This window comes from Panthera onca, chromosome X (assembly GCF_046562875.1).
Source record: "Panthera onca isolate mPanOnc1 chromosome X, mPanOnc1 haplotype 2, whole genome shotgun sequence".
Lineage (NCBI taxonomy): Eukaryota > Metazoa > Chordata > Mammalia > Carnivora > Felidae > Panthera > Panthera onca.
In genome coordinates, this window is record NC_138357.1 from 10,633,954 (window position 1) to 10,652,201 (window position 18,248).

At 43.5% G+C, this 18,248-nt stretch overlaps 1 non-coding gene across 1 annotated transcript; it reads left to right on the forward strand.

Annotated features, from left to right (window-relative positions):
* Positions 1-9,406: 9,406 nt before the first annotated feature.
* TRNAQ-UUG (transfer RNA glutamine (anticodon UUG)) lies at positions 9,407-9,490 on the forward strand. Its single transcript has one exon. It is a non-coding gene; the product is annotated as a tRNA-Gln (tRNA).
* Positions 9,491-18,248: the final 8,758 nt, after the last annotated feature.

Genomic DNA, 18,248 nt, shown 5'->3' on the forward strand with positions numbered 1-18,248 from the left:
TGCTGTGGTGCTTTGGTTGCATTCAGGAATTGGGGGAAAGCCGCACCTGAACATCCCTTCCCATTGGCATATTCAGTGACTTGACCACGGGAGGGGGGATCCCTCCCGCAGAAGTAAACAAATTCTACCTGGGAGGAAATTTAAAAACAACTGTCAGCACACCACTGAGAATCCTGTCAAAATGGATGGTGACACAGGGGTATGTTAGGACACGGAGGCCGAGAAGGCATGCTTTGTTCCGTTTCGCTTTTGTGTTGTTGTTGTTGTTTGTGTTCTTAAGTTTGTTTATTTTGAGAGAGCGCGCGTGAGCACAAGCGGGGGAGGGAGACAGAGGAGGAGAGACACAATCCCAAGCAGGCTCTGCGCCGTCAGCACAGAGCCTGATGCAGGGCTTGAGGGGTTGCGGGCCTTGAACTCACGAACCGGGAGATCACAGCCCGAGCCGAGATCAAGAGTCAGATGCTTACCGACTGCCACCGGGGCGCCCCTGTTTCGGTTTTGTTTTTGCGGTACTGTGACAGATCAACAATCACACCGACCTTGGTACATATTCTGCTGTTGCCTGAGCTTTGTGATGCGTTGGAATTTATTCACATTGACCATATAAAATGTGCACAATAACATGAATCCTTGGGATACCTCTGTGGGTACTGTGGATAATTTACCCAAATTACATTACACAGTTTGTGACACATGGTGAGCACTTAAATACACAGTGGCTATTGTTATTTTTCTCTCTACCAAAGGAGTGATAATGTCAGTTCAAGCCTAAGCTGGGCTTTTGGTGTCTAGGTCTCTGCTGAAAGGTCCTCAGTGCTCCCCTCGCTGTCCTGCATCTGTCCACATAGTCCGAGCCGCTGACTCGAAGTGCCGTGCCCGCGTATTCTCAGATCATCCGCTTGCTCCCGTGGGGTCTAGAATGAGGAGTGAAAGTAGGAATAAAAGTCATTTCAGGGCGATAAGCTCCACTGGATTGGCTACTCCTTCAGAATGCTAACCTGCTCCTGCCACACGCAAGTTCTCACGGTAGAAATGTACATGGGAGAACAGAAACCGACAAAGCACTTGAAATATGCTGAAGAGGCATGTTTTCAAACATCTCGGCTCTCTTGGGAAGGTTTCACATTACATATTTACAGATCCTCCGGTCATGAGCTGACCTTGGACACCTTGACAATCCACGGCAGAATTTTCAATTGTTGTTGTTGTTTTTTGTCTCTTTTTAACCACAAGCTGTATCCTTGACCCACCTCCACTGGCTGACCCACAGGTATTTGCTGTTGACTGGAACAAGAATTAATTCTGTTCCATTCAATAGGCATTTGCTAAGCGCCTGTGTGCATTTTTAACTTCCAATTTCCTTTTTGGAAAATGCAAATAAATTATTTTAGGCTTCAGGGGGATTATTTGAGATGTAATTGTTATTTTCCAGCCTAGCTGTGCTATTTAGTTTTACATAACTATATAAACACAGGTGTGTATTTGCTGATATTTTGCTTATTTGGATGAGAAAATAGGAATCATTTCCAAAATAGAAGTTTTACAAGCTCTTGGGACCAGGAACTGGGTCTTAGTCACCTTTCTATTTCCTCATAACTGAGCAGAGGGCCTCGTACAAGGTGCTCAGTAAATGTTTGTTGCATTGAATCAGTCTCTGTACCTGGTGTCCTCGGTGAAGATGCTTTCTCCTTTTTTAAGTGTTTATATATTTATTTTGACAGAGAGAGAGAAAGAGAGAGCACAAGCAGGGGAGGGGCAGAGAGAGAGAGAGAGAGGGACAGAGAATCCCAAGCAGGTTCTGCCTTCTTAGTGCAGACCCTGACGTGGGGCTTGAACTCCTGAACTGTGAGCTCATGGCCTGAGCTGAGATCGAGTCAACGCTTATCTGACTGAGCCACCCAGGCGCCCCGACAAGATGCTCTCTTTACATCGAAACCCATCATCTAATGTCCTCAATGCACCGTCATCGCTTGAAACACAGTGAAACTTCACGTTGAGGCTCTTGAGTATTTCACAATGTTATTAGATGGTAAAGTATATACTGTTGGAGGTGTTTAGGACTCGCCTGGATCCTCACATCTGTACACCACTGTTACAGGCAGATGAGCTGACTGTCTCCTTGCCTGATTCTGGCCCTGAACATGAAGCATATCAGAACATCTACTTTGGTAAAGATTGCCTCAGTATATTCATCGTGGTCATTCTTGTTAATGCCTTCAGCTTTCCGCTCGGACTCTATCTGGGTTCGACTTTTAATTAGTTGTTCTCTAAGTTCCTCTGGCATGGGTCCCCCTCCCTTTCTCCCTTTCTCCCTTTCTCCCAACCTTCCTGGCACAGGACTCGTATGAAACACTGGGGGTTCAGGACACATAACAGCCTTGACATCTTGCGGGAGCAACCAGTCTAAAAGAAACAAAGGTAAGAATAAGTAACTGCAGTGTAATATTTTGCTACTTGCCGAAGTGCTTTCCCAGGAAGGTGAACATGTTGGGCAAGTATTGGTGTTATTAGACTCGGGCACATGTGTCAGTATGAGTTTTCCAAGGCTGCCGTAACAAAGTAGCACAGCCTGGGTGCTTTAGACAAGACAAATGCATTGCCTCACCATTCAGGAGGCTAAAAGTCCAAGATCAGGGTGCTGGCAGGGTGGGTTTCTTCCAAGGCCTCCCTCCTTGGCCTGTAAATTGCTTTCTTCTTCCAACTATCTTCGGATGTTCTTCTCGTGTCTTTCTGTGTCCTAATCTGTTTTTTTGTATAAAGAAACCAGTCATATTGGGCAGATGCCCCTCTAGTGACCTCATTTTCATGAATTATCTCCTTAGAGGCCCTATCTCCAAATAGTCACATTCTGAGATCCTGGAAGTTAGGACTTGAACATAGGAAGTTTGGGAAGACACAGTTGAGCCCATAACGGCACGCAGAAAGTTTGGCACCTGATAAATTACATAACCCGCCAAGGTATCCTGTAAGTAAGAGATAGAACTAGGATGTAATCTAATGTCTATATGGTTCTAGAATTCAGATTCTTCCCACACCACTGTGCTGCCTTTTCCAAGTTCCTGTACCAAAACTGCTGAAATTGGATCTTGCTCCTTATACACTGTCACTTTCTTTTTGACAGGGTGCTTTTCGTTCTGGTGTTTTCTAGGGCTTGATTTTCTGAACCCATCAGAATCTGACTTTGCCCATCCGCTTACAAGCTTAAATGATGCCCCCCTTTGCTCTATTGGTAATGATCTTCCTCTGTTGCACATCGGGCACTTAACATGCCTTCCCTGAAGGAACTGACCTTGTGAGCGTACGTTCTTCTTCTTCACGACCTCAGGATCCATCCGATCGCTCTGATGTAATTGGGCTGCCACCCAAGTTCCGGTTCCAACAGCCGGACACTCTGGTGTCCGATACCTGGACGCCCTGTCTCCTATACCTTAATGGAGTTCCATTTTGCTTTTAAAATGTTTTTAATGTTTGTTTATTTTTGACAGAGTGCGAGTTGGGGGGGGGGGGGGGCAGAGAGGGAGGGACACCTAGAATCCCAAGCAGGATCCCCTCCGTCAGCGCAAATCCCGATGCAGGAATGCGGGACTTGAACTCCTGATCCCCAAGATCATGACCTGAGCCAAAGTCAGACGCTCAGCTGACTTGAGCCACCCAGGCGTCCCTCCATTTTGCTTTTTAAAATCTGGCAAAAACCCGCCTGGAAAAAGCTTCAGAAAGAATATTCCCAGTTGTTAATTTAGTGAGAGTGAAGTTATGTTAGCTCATTGAAATTTAATTGCTAATGGGTTATAAGATCTTAGGAACTACAGGCCCAGCATCTGTCTCTTTTTAGTGTCTCAATTATCACCACAATAATTTAATGGCATCCTGTTGAAGAAGCATCGTTGACATGCTAATGAATGGCACCCTGCTCATTTCCATGAACTTCACATTCCCTAGGTGATCATTTAAACCAGGCAATTTAGATTTCTATCGTTACAAGGCCACACAGACTGACTTAAAGGTTGACCAAAATTATGTATATATATATATATATATATAGAAAACACACACACTTAACACTAAATTGCAAATGCTTTAAACCGTAGTCACTTATAATTTTATAAGTATGCACAAAACCGGGACAAGCCATGAGCATCTTGGTATCTGCTTTATTATCTAATTTCATTGTGACCTACTGCGCTTAAGTTCTTCCGCTTGGATGTCTAGTGACTGGCGCCATGTGTATTATTTTGCTTTGCTAATTGTTTATTTTCTGTATGTTTCATTGTAATTTTTTCAGGTTACACTAAATTACGTGATTTTTATATTCAATTTGCTTCATTTAATCCCCATGCGATTACACGACACGCCGACTTTGTCTGGATTGAGCACTGAGTAGTAACAGCCTAAATTTCTAGCCACCTTGCAGCCTTTCTAGAAGGAGGGAAGATCTAAATAAATATCTAAATAGGTTTAACGTTCACTTCGCTACTTCCAATAACATAGAAGCAGTTGCAATTTAAATTGAGATTTGTAACTGGCTGAAGAATGCACAAAAGTCATTTTTTTTCCAGATTTTTACTTGACGTATTTAATGAACGTTAAAAAAAAAAAACAAAACCCAAAATGGAGATGATTTGCTTAGAGAAAGCACTAAGCATCTTTTTTCTTTTTTTAGCACAGTTGTCCACCTAAGTTGCCAGTGGAATTAATTTAGCGTGGAGTTTTAAAAGCCTTTGCAGAATAGAGATTTATGCAGTCAGAAGAGAAGAGAACAAAAAACAACAAGCCCCAAACTGAGGGAGTGAGGTTGGAAATAAAGAAGCGTTTCTCGATAGCGCAGTTCACTTAATTCTGGCAGAAATTGCTAAAGGTTTGGGAATTTCCTGCCCTGCGGACCTTGAAAGAGAAGATAAATACTAATTTGTGTGGAAATATTTCCATGACACCCTGTCTGAATTTGGTCAATCAGTCTCCTTGTGATTGGGCGCAGTCGCTGAAATGGTAAACAAGAGAAAAGTGCCCCCGCCGGGGGTGTTTCGACCTTAATCAGCGAGCCTAACCTGAGCTGTGTGCGGACCACGTTTCCCCGTGGCGCCGTGGCCTGAAGGCTGTGTACCCCGGCGACTTAGACTCACGATGTGAAGAACACGAACCTTATTATCTGGAGTGCATCCAGTCTGAAGAAAATCCATTTCTTCTGACTCTCCCAGGCAATGTAAAGTAAGAGGCAGGCAATTATCTGGAGAGATTTGGAGAGATCATGAAGAACCCCGAGCTGCTTCTCCTCCGTGGGTGACAGAGGAGGGGAGTTCCCGTGGTCCAGCCTTCCCGGAACCCCCAGGTCGGTGTGTCACAGCCGAATATCGCAGGGCAGTCCCAGCGGCCGGCCCTCAGAGACAGAACGGACAGGGGAGGCCACTAGCCTCCCAGGTAGCGGCTCGAGGCCCTGCGCCCCCCATGCGATGGCCGCTGCGAGGACAGCGCAGCCTTCCCAGACACGGCTACCCCCTGTTCCCTCCTTCCTGGGACAAACAGACTTGAATTCGTTCTTCCTGGGCCTGGTGAAGAGAGGGCAGCGAGTCCCTTGGCTGCGGTAGAGGAATTCGATAGGGTAGGTAGAAAATGATACGTGCCAGGGGCACGTGGGTGGCTCGGTCGGTTAAGTGTCCAACTTCCACTCACGTCATGATCTCACAGTTCGTGAGTTCGAGCCCCGCGTCGGGCTCTGTGCCGACAGCTCAGAGCCTGGAGCCTGCTTCCCATTCTGTCTCCCTCTCTCTGCTTCTCACCTGCTCATGCTCTGTCTCTCTCTGTCTCTCTGTCTCTCTCTCTCAAGAATAAATAAAACATTAAAAAAAAAAAAACTTAAAAGAATATGATATATGCCAAAGCATTGTACTGAAAGTTCAAAATAAAAATTAGAGACCAGGAAAGCAGTTGTCAGCAAAATAGACTTTACCAAAAATTACCTCTTGGCTGCAGAGAAATGATATCAATGTTAAGTACAAAGAATTATATATGTAACTGAGCTTACCTGACATACATATGATTCCGGAATACCAGTGATGGCCGTTAAAAACAAGTGCTTATTGGAACACCCGGGGGGCTCCGTCGGTTAGGCATCTGACTTTGGCTCAGGTGGTGATCTCACAGTTCGCGAGTTCGAACCCCGCGTCGGGCTCTGTGCGGACAGCTCAGAACCTGGACCCTGCTTTGAATTCTGTGTCTCCCTCTCCCTCTGCCCCTCCCCTGCTCACACTCTGTCTCTCTCTTTTCAAAAAAAGAGTGGCTCAGTTGGTTAAGCATCCTACTTCGGCTTAGGTCATGATCTCATGGTTCTTGGGTTTGAGCCCCACGTCGGGCTCTGTGTTGACAGCTCAGAGCCTGGACCCTGCTTTGAATTCTGTGTCTCCCTCTCCCTCTGCCCTTCCCCTGCTCATGCTCTGTCTCTCTCTCTCTCTCTCTTTCAAAAATAAAAGATTAAAAAAAAAATTAAAAACAGTGCTTATTAAGTACTTAACCTATTTAAAGAAGTAAATACTATTCATCTACTATATATAAGGTAACATACAGTGTGCTGTTAGGACCATGGAGGCCAAGTTTCTATTCTCAAGGGATTTATGATTTGGCGGGGGTCTAAAGGAACCAGCATTCTTTGAAATTTAACTGCATGCCACATACCGTGCTGGTCCCCTTTCATCCATCATTTCATTGAATCCTTGCAATTAAATAATGTCTTCGTGGCCATGGACATGGCAGTGGAGTTTCGGATTAAATGATTTACCTGAAGTTACACTTTCAGTACCATTCCAGTTAAGATAGCATGCAGATTGCAGGTAAATACACAAGGGATAATGTGGCTGATATAGTGGGAAAATAAAACAGAGTATTCTGCATTCCACCCCTTTTAACATAGTTAATTAGCTTGTTGATGCAGCTCTTAGCCCATCCAGGTGTGGTATTTTCTGGGCCCTCCTGACTGGGACTTGAGCTGGTCCCAATTTCCATCTCAAAAAACTTCCTCCTCCAGTTTTCCTAATCTCGTTCAATGACAACGCCTTTATTTCAGCTGATCAGACGAAGATGCTTAGTTAGTCCTGACTCTTGTCATTTTTTTCTTTTTCTTTGTTTTTAAGTTTATTCATTTTGAGAGAGACAGAGCAAGTGGAGGAGGGGCAGAGAGAGAGGGAAAGAGAGAGAATCCCAAGCAGGCTCCACGCTGTCAGCGCAGAGCCTGATGTGGGGCTCGAAATCCCAAAATGGGAGATCGTGACCTGAGCAGAAACCCAAGAGTCAGATGCTTCACTGACTGAGCCACCCAGGCACCCCCTGACTCTTGTCTTTCTTCCACCCAGGCGCCCCCTGACTCTTGTCTTTAGCACCACATATTCAGTCAATTAACAACTCATGTCAGTTTTACCCTCAAAATATATTTCAAGCGTGAGGTCTCTTACTCCTGCCAGCACTCTGTTCTAAGTCACTGCCGTCTCCTGTCTTTTCTCTGCTATTACCATTGTCACTTCTCAACACAGCTGCCTGAGTAATCTGCTAAAACATGTCATGCCATGTGTATTTTCTGCTCAAAACATTCCATTGGCACTGCATCTTATTCAGAGTCGAAGGCAAAGTTCCCAAGTTGTCCTTCAAGGCCACCCCACCATCTGGCCCTGCTCCCTTTGGGACTTCATTTCCTACCACTTCCCTGGCACTCACTCACTTCAAGCCCCACTGCCCACCTTTCCATTCCTCGTATACACCCGACATGTGCTTGCCTTGTGGTGTCAGGTTCTATTTCTCAGGAATACGTTAATTAGTTTATTAATTATCTATGTATGTATCTATCTATCTGAGAGAGTGAGCAGCGAAGGGGCACGGGGGGGCAGGGAAGAGAATCTGAAGCGGGCTCTGTGCTGACAGCAGAGATCCAGACATGGGGCTCAAACTCACACACTGTGAGATCGTGACCTGGGCTGAAGCCAATGCTCAACAGACTGAGCCCCCCAGGCGCCCCCCAGGAACACTCTTTTATCAGATATTCTCCTGGTTTTATTGTTTATATCTGCACAAGGCACAAATTGACACGATCTATTTGGAGGGAAGTATGTACGAGATGCCTTGAAATATGCATATTATGTGAACCATCAAGTTTTCTTCTAAGAATTCCTTCTAAGGAAAGAGCACATTATAAATGTAAAGATTTATAGGCAGAGATACATAAGTAGTACAGTGTATTTGTGAATACTATGAAGATACAGGAAATAGAAGTGTCAAAATGATGGGGTTCTCTAAATAAATTTGACACCCTGATACCATGGGCTACTGTTCTTCCACTGAGAATCATGTTGTAGGACAGAACTTGTTGAAAATATTCCAGCAGATTACCATTTTATGAAATGACAAATATGCCTGAGCCCAATGAAGGGGCAGATCAGGCAGGTACCTCCTTAGGTGTCAATAAAACCGACAAAAGCTTATTTATCAGAGCACCTTTCTGGAAGAGGAGAGAACAGATACTTGAATGTGGCAATTAGGGTGGGTCTGGAGTGGTGGGATCCCCAAGATCATGCTCCAGTACTAAAACATGGTTGTGAGGGGTGCCTGGGTGGCTCATTGGAGCATTTGATCTCGGCTCAGGTCATGATCTCATGGTTCGTGACTTCGAGCCCCATATCTGGCTCACTGCTGTCGGTGCAGGGCCCGCCTCAGATCCTCTGTCCCTCTCTGTCTCTGCCCTTCCCATGCTTGCACTGTCTCCCAAAAATAAACATTATAAAAAACCATGGTTACAAAATTTCCTTTTAAGGAGGGTAGGCCCAATTAACTAGGACTTGTTTGTGGATCTGTGAAGTGTACAAGTTTGGGGCCCGAGTAGCACAAAAAGTAGATGAAGCCTGATCCCTGGCGTTGAGATCCCCTCCTCTGATCTTTTACCGGATACTTAGACCCTCCCTTCTAAAGAAGTATAATGTGACGCAAAGGAGTCTCCGTAGTCTTTATGTGTACGTGTTCGTTGATACCTCTTTAGGATTCTAGGGTTATCATTAGGCTTCGTTGTGCTTTTCAGGCGTGTTTCTTTGGTGTTTGATGCAGGCTAATTTGGTAAAGGGGAAGAAAGCAATGACTTAAGCAGAGGAAATACTGTAAATTTTATAAAGATAAATCTGAATCATGACAGAGTGTGCCAAGATAGATTGTTCCACAGCGTTTAAAGATGCAGTGGAGGAAAATGGGGACAGAGAAGAAGTCTTTAGATTTGAGGGTGGAAGGTTGAGAGCAACCTCGAAAAGGCGGAGAGCTCAGTGGCAGAAACAAGCCTGCCATCCATTGAAGACTCGAAGAGAGAAAAATACTAATTTTAACAGAAAAATGAACAAATGAATTTCAAAGCAATATCGAGGATAAAACTGCCTTTTCTGGGGGCGCCTGGGTGGCTCAGTCGGTTGAGTGTCTGACTTTGGCTCAGGTCATGGTTTCGCGTGCGTGGGTTCGAGCCCCGCGTCGGGCTCTGTGCTGACAGCTCAGCCTGGAGCCTGTTTCGGATTCTGTGTCTCCCTCTCTCTGCCCCTCCCCTGTTCATGCTCTGTCTCTCCCTGTCTCAAAAATAAATAAGTAAATAACGTTAAAAAAATTAGAAAGAATAATTAACTTAATCCTCGAACCTCATAACAACCATATGAGGTCAGGCATTATTATCCACATTTTGCATATGACACACTGAGTCAGAGATCTAATAACATGTCTAAGCTACTGCAGTTAGTAAGCGGGAGGGATAGGATTTAACGTAGGTGCTTTAAACAGTGTAAGTGCGGCCCTTAACCATTGCGCAGAATTGCTTCTCCAATGTGGCTAAAATGAAGAGGGGTAATAGAGAAGAGAGTCTGGCCTTGGGAATACTGTGCACAGAGAAACCAGGACTGTCAGTAAAAAGGTAAGCAGAAACAGGATCCTGTGGGAACGAGAGTATAAAACAGAGTACAAATGTCTTAATGCCAGAGCGACTTGTGACAAAGGAGCATTTTCGGAACGGGATGTTCACTAGGCTGGTGTCGGACCCAGGGAAGAGGAAATGCGTGGGGATTTCGAAGAAAAAACACCCACCAGGCAATTCCGCAGAGTGCTGACTTGCTTGCCAGGCAAGACAGAAGGTAAAAGTCATCTCGTGCAGAGATTCCGGGCTGGCATTTTGTAGGACCGAGAACACTAATTACAAATGGGCTGAGAGGTACTGACAGGCTTTTGAAGAACTAGAGGGGAGAAGTTAAGTACAGTTTGCATTGTAGTATGCTTATATACCCTCAAAAGTGAGACCTTGCCTCTTTCTTTTTTTTTTTTTTTTTTAATTTTATTTTTTAATATATGAAATTTACTGTCAAATTGGTTTCCATACAACACCCAGTGCTCATCCCAAAAGGTGCCCTCCTCAATACCCATCACCCACCCTGCCCTCCCTCCCACCCCCCATCAACCCTCAGTTCTCAGTTTTTAACAGTCTCTTATGCTTTGGCTCTCTCCCACTCTAACCTCTTTTTTTTTTTTTTTTTTTTTTTTTTTCCCTTCCCCTCCCCCATGGGTTTCTGTTATGTTTCTCAGGATCCACATAAGAGTGAAACCATATGGTATCTGTCTTTCTCTGTATGGCTTATTTCACTTAGCATCACACTCTCCAGTTCCATCCATGTTGCTACAAAAGGCCATATTTCATTTTTTCTCATTGCCACGTAGTACTGCATTGTGTATATAAACCACAGTTTCTTTATCCATTCATCAGTTGATGGACATTTAGGCTCTTTCCATCATTTGGCTATTGTTGAGAGTGCCGCTATAAACATTGGGGTACAGGTGCCCCTATGCATCAGTACTCCTGTATCCCTTGGATAAATTCCTAGCAGTGCTATTGCTGGGTCATAGGGTAGAGACCTTGCCTCTTTCTAAGAAGTTCTTAGTGCATACCCACACCAAGGTTGAAGACCGGGCCTAGTTGTAGGCTGGTTGCCTTCCAGGTGTGGCTCTGAACATGCCGCGTCACGATCCCTCAGGAGCTTGTTGGAAATGCAAACTAATCTTTGTCACTGTCCCGCAAGACCTCTTGGAGCAGGACCCAAGAATCTCTTGTGTTACTAAGACTTCCAGGTCATTCTGATGACATTGAAGGTTGATGCCCACTGGTCTAGAAGATCCGCCAGTTCGTTAGCATGTAGGGAATCCCGGAGGAGAATAACTCACCCATCCCCTCAACTTACCCTCACAAAGTCTTCACCCAATCTAGACTCGGAAGGGAGGCTGCTGAAAGGCCTATGCCAGGCCTGGCTGAATCCAGATTCTGGAAGAGGTCAGTGAAGTGATTAAATGGATGTAGCTGATGAGATAGGGGGAGAGTTTCAGTGCAGCTGAGTCGAAAGAGCCACATCAAAATACGCCTTTTACACGCAAGTAATGTGCACTCATTGTCTACATCTTCCCTCATCGATGACCCTCACCAGATGTCACAGATCGCTGGCGTAGGTAAAACTCAGAGATGAGAGGAGAGCCAACGGTGTATATTGCTCATGTTACTTAATGAGAAAAAAGTTTCCACAACTTACCATAGCTGTTTTCACTCAGCCGCATCAAAATAGTCACATCTAATCGGCCACTTCAAGTCGCCATGTTTTAGTTTTTATTTTTAATTAATTAATTAATTATTTTATTTATTTATTTATTTATTTGAGAGAGACAAAGTGCGAGTGAGCGAGGGGCAGACAGAAAGAGAGAGAAAATCCCAAGCAGGCTCCACACTGTCAGCAGCGAGCCCAAAGCCGGGCTTGAACTCACGAACCGTTAGATCATGACCTGAGCCGAAGTCGGGTGCTCCGCTGACTGAGCCACCCGGGCGCCCGTCAAAGTGCCATGTTTTAGAAGCAGGATCTCAGAATCCAAGAAATAAATAATATTCGCTTCAGAAAGGTGAAATTGGCTCATTGCGAGAATTAAAAGATTTTTCAATATAATTAAACCCTAACCCCTTTTGGCAACACGACTCAATTTGTGTTTTCTGGTGCTAGATTAAAAATAAAAGAATATCCTTCATTAACTGTTATCGCTATTCTAAACATGCCGGAAGATATTATAATAGACATATCCAGACGTTTGAGATTAGAGTCTTCTCTCAGGGTCACGGGCATAAATCTGGCCCAGGTTGATTGGACAGGAGTGAAACTAATTATTACTGGAGCCTCTCTCTGATGGATTAATTAGCTGGGAATGAAGCGACCACGTGCAGTAAACCGTATTTTATAAGCAGCTTCTATTAGATGGACGATCAGTTGCATACAAAAATCACTTCTTCAGGTAGGACCAGTGTCCCTCTACAGCAAGCTGACGGCATCAAATGGTAGACTTTCTTAAACTTCCTCATCGCAGCTTCCTGAAGGCATAGAAAAGTCTTGGGTCCCATACACGAGGGCTATCTTGGGACTTTTCCACATCAGTCTGCCATGAGCAAAAAACTTCCGTAAATCGTTTTTATTTTAGAAATTTAAGAAGAGATTGCCTTTCACTTAAAAATATATCCATGTTTATTTTGATCTGAAAATCATGATTTAACTCACCACCATCAAGAAAAATGGACACTTGGGAAAGATGTATTACTTTTGTCCTGTGGCTCAGGATATATTGCTGTGTTTTCTCACAGACCCAGGGTTGAATGAATAGTAGGAAGAAAAGTCGGTCTGGGGCAGTTTTCCTGGTCAATCCCGAGGTCTGTAAATAAGAAAATGCTAATAATCCCTCTACCATCATAGTCGTTATTATGAAATTGTAAAACAACATGCATAAAAAGTTTGCGTAAATGATAAATCGCTGCAGAAATAGAGCACTATGAGTCCGATCACTCATATCCAAATACTGAGCAACTTACCCAGCTTTCTTCGCTGTATTGGTTGTCCGCTGTTCGGTTGTACAAGGAAATGACTGAACAGAGCAAAATGCACGTGGGTAATTTCACATTGCTGCTTACTTACCAAGATAGAAACAGAAGCAGGAATATAACTGAACCCAACCTTTCTCCCGATTTCGAAGGGGTCCCTTTCAACATCAATTCTAGCTCTTGGTCTTGCTGGCTTATTTCAAGTAACGGGAAGCCCACCACATATTAAGACAGCCCATGCCAGCTTTTCTCATCTCCAGTTGTTAGAAAGGTTTTCGTTTGTTGATTTGAGGCCACTCACCATTACGGCACGGATGGTGTCCCTCTCAAATTCACGTATCAAAGTCCTAATCCCCAGCAGCCCAGAATGGGACTATATTTCGATACAGGTGATAACGTGAAAACGAGTTTATTGGATTGTGACGGGCAGGTAGCACACACGTGTGCCGCATACGTAACGTCGCTTAATCGACACGTGACGGTATGACCCAATATTAATACTTTTCATCGTACACAAAGAACCAATGTGTAAAGAAATTAAAGAACAAGTCAGAAGTCATATGGATATATGGAATGGTTGACCCAGCAGGCGAATCCAGTTTACCAACTAGAGTTCGTACCCCTCACTATTAACCACACGACTGCCGCTGCCCCTCCCCGCTCCTCCTCCTCACATGAAAGTAAGAGATTATGTTTTATTCACCCGTGAATGTCGGTGCTGGCTATATATAATACTAGTCACTAAATAATGTCATCGAATGAATGAATGAATGAATGGGCAAATGACTGTCGATTAGCCCATTCAAGCAGTTAAAAATGCACTTCACTTTATCGTCCTTTTGTTCGTTTTTCCCTTTTGTCGAAATGTATACGAAAAGATCCTCACAAATCACTTGTTTACACCGAGGAAAAAATATGTGCACACACATACGCCTTTCTGCTATATTAACCAGCCTGGTAATCTAAGATTATTTTTTTTTTTTGGTAATATTTGTTTTGGGGCGAGTGCAAGTGGGGAAGGGGGCAGAGAGAGGGGGACGGAGAATCCTAAGTGGGCTCTGCACTGACAGGCTGACAGAAACGAGCCCGATGTGGGACTCGAACTCACGCATCGGGAGATCGTGATCTGAGCTGAAGTTGGGACGCTCAGCTGGTTGAGCCACCCAGGCGCCCCTGGTTGGTAGTCCAAAATTGTTAACGTGACCTGGTATTCTTTTATTTTCTTTTTCAGTTTGTTTACTTATTTTTGAGAGAAGAGGGAGAGCAGGGGAGGGGCAGAGAGAGGGAGAGACGGAATCCCCGGCAGGCTCTGTGCCGTCAGCGCAGAGCCTGACGCGGGCCTCAAATCCACAAACTGTGAAATCGTGACCTGAGCCGAGATCGAGAAAGAGTCAGATGCCGAACTGACGGAGCCACCCAGGTGCCCCTATTTTGTTTCACTTTTTAAAAGATTTTGTTTTTAGGCAATCTCTACACCCAACGCGGGGCTCAAACTCACATCCTCCACCGACTGAGCCCGCCAGGCACCCCTGTACAATCTGGTATTATTAACTAGCTGCTACTAACCTCTACTTCGTTAGGGCTCTAAAGTCACCTATTTGGCAGTCTGTCTGGGATTTTTCTTCGCATTGATATTAAGATCAGAGGTCTTGGAATTTCAGGGTTTCAGCATCTGGGGGAGAGAAGAGAGAAAATATTGCCTGTCTTTAGTCTTTTGTCAGCGTATGAAGGCTTATTTATTGGGCGGACCGAGGCTAGAGCCCAGTAGTAAAGCAGAGATAACAAAAATGATCTTAGCAAAAAGCCAATCTATATTTCCAAAGAAAACACAGCATCAGACTGGTTACCGGCAAACACCTCAGGATTTTGTTGTGTATTTCCTTAGTAATCACTTTGTTGTCCAGTGGCCCTTTTATTTTCATTACAAACGGGAGCAGTGGGCATCATAATCTCGGCAGCGCTTACGGCCTCTAAAAGCCCTCTCAGGTCCTCCCACTCTCCTTTTATTCCACACACATCTTTTCATTTATCTGAGTTAGGATACTTGAATGTATTTCAAGTTTTGACAGGAAGTACTTGCATTCCAAGATACACTGTTTGTCCCTGGAAGTGTCTTGAATTTGTGTTTTAATAACATTACCTAAAGTCTAACTTGGTGGTTTTGGTTGTCGATTTGTGGCGTTGATGCATTTGATCAAGCTATGTGATTCAGTCGTTAAATGAAAATAAATTTTGGCATTTTTTTGTCAAATCGTAATACCAAATCTGTGATCTGTTTACCCAATGTTCTCTAAAGTTCCTTTCAGTAAATAATCATTTTTCAAACGAAGAAGAATAATGTTGAATTTGGGGATGCAAAGATATTAACTAGAAAACAAACCTAGGTTTTAAAATTTTTAAACCTTTTTTCTAATAAACCCCATTACAGAATGAACTTCTAACTTTACTTTTGACATATAAATTATCTATATGAAAGAAATAGAAAGCCAACTAGCTATATATCTTATTTTATTTTTTTAGTTTTTAAAATTTTATTTTAGAGAGAGCATGATGATCAGGGGAGAGGGGCGCGGGGGGAGAGAGGGAGAGAGAGAGAGAGAGAGAGAGAGAGAGAGAGAGAGAGAGAGAGAATCTTAAGCAGGCCCCATGCTCTGTGCAGAGCCCTATGTGGGGCTTGATCCCATGACCCTGGGATCATGACCTGAGTGAAATCAAGAGTCGCACATTGAACCGACTGAGCCACCCAGATGCCCCTACCTCTATATTTTAAACACATATTTTCCCCAAAGAAGATGGCATTAAAGGAGTATAAAATAGTTTGAAAGATGTGATAATAGTAATGCTTTCTTGATAAAACAAAATTGACCTTTGTGTTCTGCTAAGATTTGGGCTCTACCTCATTTACATTTTAAGAATCCATGTTTTAATCTCAGTTTACTGATCTTGAGGTGATTGATGCTGCTCTATAAAAATGTAACCTTCACAATACTGATGGCAACATCAGATTTTCGTTAGAATTTTTCAGAGACACATCTTCCTGTTACAACTGACATTCAGGAACATCGTCTGGATATTCAAGATAAGAGTGTGTGCGAAAGTGCGCCACAATTCAGGTAGCCCTGTCTCTCCTGCTGACCTCAATTTACAATATTAAATTGTAAAATCCGCAGATGTTGTGCTTATAAAATTCTAAGTGTTTAACAGTGTTAAAACAACTGGAATGGGGTCAAGCGAGTATTATTGAGAATGCCATCATGGTGGCAGACCTTTTAAAGGTCAGTCATTTAAAGGAATAAGTCATTTAATCAGAAAAGATCAAGAGCTACTACGTTTTTCAAATCACTCATTTACTTTTCCACGGCGACCACAAAAGTCCGAACGGCCTTTGGAAAGGGATGAAATGTCCGAGAGTAAATAACATTGACGTGGGAACTTTGAAAATCTCATTGAGCTGAGAAAACCCATGGTTGAAAAGAATTATTAAATACACATTGATGGTGCACACGTAAAACAAGTGGTAACGTATTCAAGTGTAATAATACTTAGATCATTTTTAGCTGACTATAGGCCTTACACGCAAGTAGCTATCCTTGATTGTATGCTAGATAATCTACGATGTGGCTTAAATAATTTTCTCTGTGGAAACGGACCCGTGTTCCGTAAGCAATACTGCTTCACATCAGGGAAACCATCTGAGCAAGACTGTCTCCATGTTATAGTAATCCCGATCAAGGCAGAAGCCTTTCCTTACAAAGGAGCCGGATGGGTTCATTTCCCGATAGTTCTTTTGTTCCATTCTCATTAACCGTTCAGCTTTTGTTTTGTCACACACAGTTTTGGCTTTTTTTTTTCTTTCTTTAAAAGCCTGGAAATGCTCAAAACTTGCATTTGCACAAAGAGCACGAAATATTCTATAACGTCTGTCGGTGCATTTTGAGATGACACGACCACATCGTCAGTGATTAATGATAAGTTAAAATGTTAAGGGCATTTGGATTAAAATGCAATTAACCTATGGCGGCATCCCCCCTGATTTTTAGGTGATAGTTGAATTCTTATTCATATTCACAGCTGGAAAGGGGCTTCCTGTCCAAATGTCACCACTATGATGGACTTCTGCGTTCAGATATATATTCTATTTTCACAACGTATTGGTTAAGACGCGTGTTTTTCCTTGGCTGGCAACTGTGCGAATTATTCAGTAGGCAGTTTCCTGTGCCCCTCCTGGAGACCCACCCGGAATATTTCCAGATATTAGCCAGCTTGATCACATGGACTGTTGTAGTTCTAGCAAGTGATCATTTATCAGCTACAGTATTTGAAATATTGCTACACCTCCAGGAAGAACTTCCTGTGTGAGTGTGCATATGTGTGAGTGATTAAAAGGACGGAGAGCCACTAGAGAGAAGAATAGTTTTATTAATCATTGATGCCTCCCCCCTTCCTTCTTCTCTAAAAGACTAAAACTTGGCATTATGTATGAGAAGATAACTAATGATACATCCACAATTCAGAATAATGCTTTGGGAATATTGTGGAACTTTTTCTTCCCTTCCCTTCCCTTCCCTCCCCTTCCCTCCCCTCCCCTCCCCTCCCCTCCCCTCCCCTCCCCTCCCCCTTCCCTCTCTTAGAGCTGGGAGTTGCTCAAGGAATATAATGACCATATTCCTTTCCATTAAACTATTATAGATACATCTACTATCCTGTTTAACTTCTATCCCCATCCTGATTTCCCTTCTCTCCCAACTCCCCATACAGATAAACACTAGTAGGAGTTTGAAAGGTATTCTTCCACTCTTTAGTTTCTATATAAACAGCTATAGAAAAGATATAGTACAGTTTTTCTTTTTAAAATTTTCATATAGGGGCGCCTGGGTGGCGCAGTCGGTTAAGCGTCCGACTTCAGCCGGGTCACGATCTCGCGGTCCGTGAGTTCGAGCCCCGCGTCGGGCTCTGGGCTGATGGCTCAGAGCCTGGAGCCTGTTTCCGATTCTGTGTCTCCCTCTCTCTGCCCCTCCCCCGTTCGTGCTCTGTCTGTCTCTCTCTGTCCTAAAAATAAATAAAAAAACGTTGAAAAAAAAAAAAATTAAAATTTTCATATAAATGGCAAGCTTTACAAATCCTTCTTCAACTTACCTTTTCAAACTCATTAATATGTGTGTGAGTTTCATCTTTGCTGCAGTGCATTCTAGTTCATTTAATTTCATAGCTGTATAGTATTCTATTGTATGATGTGCAGCAAGTTACTGATCAAGTTCCATGCTGATGGGCATTCAGTCTATTTCCAGTTTTTAATGATGATAAACAATTCTAAAATGAATAACGTTTGTGTTTCTTTGCGCTGTGTGGGAGAGATTCT